We start from the raw sequence: 3798 nt of genomic DNA, 5'->3' as shown, positions 1-3798 counted from the left end.
ATATAAATAATTTAATACAGCAGACATACCACCTGCACTAACATTGGCAGATAAATAGGGTTCAATGTTAAAAAAGTCTCATAGGACCCAAAATCATAGTGCTCCTAAATCTATATTTACTTGAAAGTAAAGAATATAGTATAGTAATGATAGAAAATAATGATATGAATCACAGCCATTTATTCTTACAGCAAGGGACCAGGAGGCCAGGCACAGATTTCTATTCTCCATCTGTAAGGCTGTGGCAGGACACACTTTCTCCTATGAAGAGCCATCCAGGTGTGCACAGACAACGTCAGAACCAGGGGGCCCAGCATGGAGTCTCAGATGGAGTCTTTTATGTCTGTGCTGTTCTGTAAATAATTCGGCTATAAACCTCCTTCACTGGCAGAATCTTGGGTGGGGGAACCCTAAGGGGTGTCTCAAGAAGACAACATTAAAATCAAATATTGCTGTTATCATTATGAGAAACAGCTGTGAGAAACTAACCTAAATGTGTAACTAACTCACCTATAGGTCTATTCTTCCAAGTTTCAGAGCTCCTCTAGAATCTTCTTGCTTTTGTTCACTTTTCAGAGCCCCCAGATGGTTGTATTTTTGCAGAGTATATAATTTTTATCTGAGGGAAGATCGGTTTGTTTATATCTTAGTCATAATACAAGCAGTACTCCGATTTTGTCAAACAAACATGGACAGTAAGAGGAAAACTAGGAATAGTGTCTTCCTTATGATAACCTAGTGCACTAATTTTTTCAAATATTATTTTTATTTTTTATTATTGAATAGTATAGAGTAGGACTTCAATTTCTACATTGGTAAAGGGACATACTTGTAAAATAGTCTATTAATATATTTTGACCTATTCAACTTTCTACTAATTTAAGAAGTACAAAATAAAACAAATTGTACTAGCTGGTATTACTAAAACACTAATTCTCATACTTAAATATCCTTTGTATCAACATCACTCTTATTATATAGGCTGTTCCAAAATTCACGCAAGATTTGCAATTGAATTGAATTGTAAATCTTGCGTGAATTTTGGGACACCCTATAACAATAGCCATTATTTCTTAATAAAGCAGTGATAGGTAGTATCCTATATAGCATCCTATTTAATCCTCAAGTGGCCTATAAATAGGTGGCTTTGTTATTCTTATTTCATAGGTCAGACAACTGAAGCAATATAGGTTAAATGCCTTTTCTGACAACTTGCATCTGGTAAGCATCAGAGTGACAATTGAATTCAAAGACTGGGAATTGACTACCTCTAAACAAACAAACAAACAAACAACCCCAACACAAAAAAAGCTACATTCTGAAGTTAGTATCTCTCTTTACTAATGAAACATGATAGAACTGTCCACTTCCACCAAGGACATGTACAAGCTCACAGATATTCTGCTGTTGTATTTGCCATTCATAGAAGATGTTCATGATACCAAATAGTAATATCTGAAAATATCTAGTTGCATGTATCAATAGTTTGTTCCTTTTTGTTGCTAATTAATATTCTATCACATGGATTTACCAAACTTTGTTTAACCATTCAACTGTTGAAGACATCTGGGTCTTATCCAGTCCTTGGTTATTAGGAATAAAACAGCTATAAACATATATGCACAACAATTATATGAATACTAGGGGCCAGTGCATGAATTCGTGCACCTTGAAAGGAACTATGGGCCCCAAGGCTGCAGTAGGCACAGGGGCGGGTCTCAGCCCATCCTCTGATGGCCCATCCCATCCCACCGTAGCTCCCCCGGTCCCCTGTCTGCCAGCAGCCCCACTCCCAACGCCGCTGCTCCCATCACCACCTCTCCCATGCACTGACGGCACCAGCCCCACTAGCACCCGCTGGCAGCATGGAGTGTTTGAGGCCAGTGCCAGCAGTGGGTGAGAGCGGGGCTGGCGCTGTCAGCAGGTGCGAGCAGCTGCTGCTGCCCCCATCGTCCCTCAAGAGCAGGGGGAGGTGGAAAAGCCCTCAAGGGCAATCAGGGCCAGCAGCTGCTGCTCACACTAGCTGATGGCGCCTAGTGATCAGGACCGACAGTGGGTACAAGGGGTGGCTCCAGCGCCAGCTGCGGGTGTGAGCAGGGCCGGCACTGGCAGCGGGTGCAAGCGGGACAGGCGGGGCAGCAGGTGCGAGCGCCAGGTGGGACTGTGGTGCTCGGGAGCAAAGAATTTTCAGTAACCACCAGAGGCTCACCCCAATGACAGCGACCAGCACCCTGCCTTGGTCTGGCGCCCCCACTCACCTGCTCCACCATCCCACCACAGCCAGCACCTGCCATGTTCCGCATATGCCCCCTCTAGTCAGCACACATCTTAGTGACCGGTTGTTTGGTTGTTCAGTTGTTCCAGTTGTTCTGCCGTTTGGTCTATTTGCATGTTAACCTTTCATTATATAGGATAATTCTTCATTTTCTGGGATTTTCCCAGGAAGACAATTGCTATGTTATATGATAGGTGATGTTTAGTTTTTTGTGTGTTTTTTTCGTTTTGTTTTTTTTAAAGAAACTATTAGTGCTTTTCAGAGTGGCTGTACCATTTAAATCCCCACTAGCAATGTACAAGTGGTATCATTTCTCCATATGTTCAGGAACATTTGATACTATCACTAATTTTTATTATAATAACTCTGATGGGTGTGTAATGATATCACTTTGAGGTTTTCATTTGCCTTTCTTTAATGGATAAATATATTAAGCATACCCATAGCCAGTTTGGCTCAGTGGATAGAGCCTCAGCCCATGGACTGAAAGGTCCAGGGTTTGATTCTGGTCCAGGGCATGAACGTTGGTTGCAGGTTCCCCGACCCTGGTCGGGGTGTGTGCAGGAGGCAACCAATTGATGCGTCTCTCTCACATCGATGTTTCTCACTATCTCTCTTTTTCCCTTCCACTCTCTCTAAAAATCAATGGAAAAGTATTTGTGGGTGAGGATTAATAACAATAATAATATATATATTTTTTTAATGGTTATTTGTCATATGTAAACACTTTTTGGTGAAGTCCCTCTATTTTTTTTTTTTTTGCCAATTTTCTAATGTTTTTTAACTGTAGAGTTTTGAGAGTTCTTTATATGTGGTTGGCAAATACAATTTTTCACTCTGTAATTTGGCTTTACATCTTTTTAACAAGAATATTCATAGGACAAAATTTTGATGAAGTCCAAAACTTCTACTTTTTAGTTGGTTGCTAAGAATTGGGAAACAGCGCTCTGGGCCTCACAATCTCTACAGAAAATAGTAGTAAAATATAACAAGGTAAAGACAATATGGAATTATACTAAGAAGTAAATATTAATCATTGAAATGTACCTTAGAAGTTTAAAATAGATAAAATAGCTAAAGTTAAGCAAATATTAGAATTTAATCTCATAATATATGGTAAATGAATGATATATTGGTAGAAATGTCAATAACATAGTATTTTAATAGTTAAAATCACTTAGTAGGACAAGAAGGATGCCCCCTCCCACAGTGATCTAGAAAGTTAACTTCTTCATGCTGTTATTGAGTGAAGGGTCATTATTTGGCAGACAATGTTAATGCATCTGTAAAGTAAGGGAGAGACTTTACAAAGAGCATTGTTATATTTGATGATTGAGATCCACAGTTGGAGCTTTTTGTGTCCCACATAATTATTTTATTAAAAAAACACACAATAATCTTTAAAGATGATTTAAAGAAGAACTCTAAATTACAATTGACAAATTTAAAAAATTATTTTCGTGCCTCCATATTCTGGACTTGTAAATAATGATATCATCTATACTAATAAAAGAGTAATATGC

Source organism: Myotis brandtii, unplaced genomic scaffold, assembly GCF_000412655.1.
Source record: "Myotis brandtii unplaced genomic scaffold, ASM41265v1 scaffold645, whole genome shotgun sequence".
Classification (NCBI taxonomy): Eukaryota; Metazoa; Chordata; class Mammalia; order Chiroptera; family Vespertilionidae; genus Myotis; species Myotis brandtii.
This window is presented reverse-complemented; position numbering follows the sequence as displayed.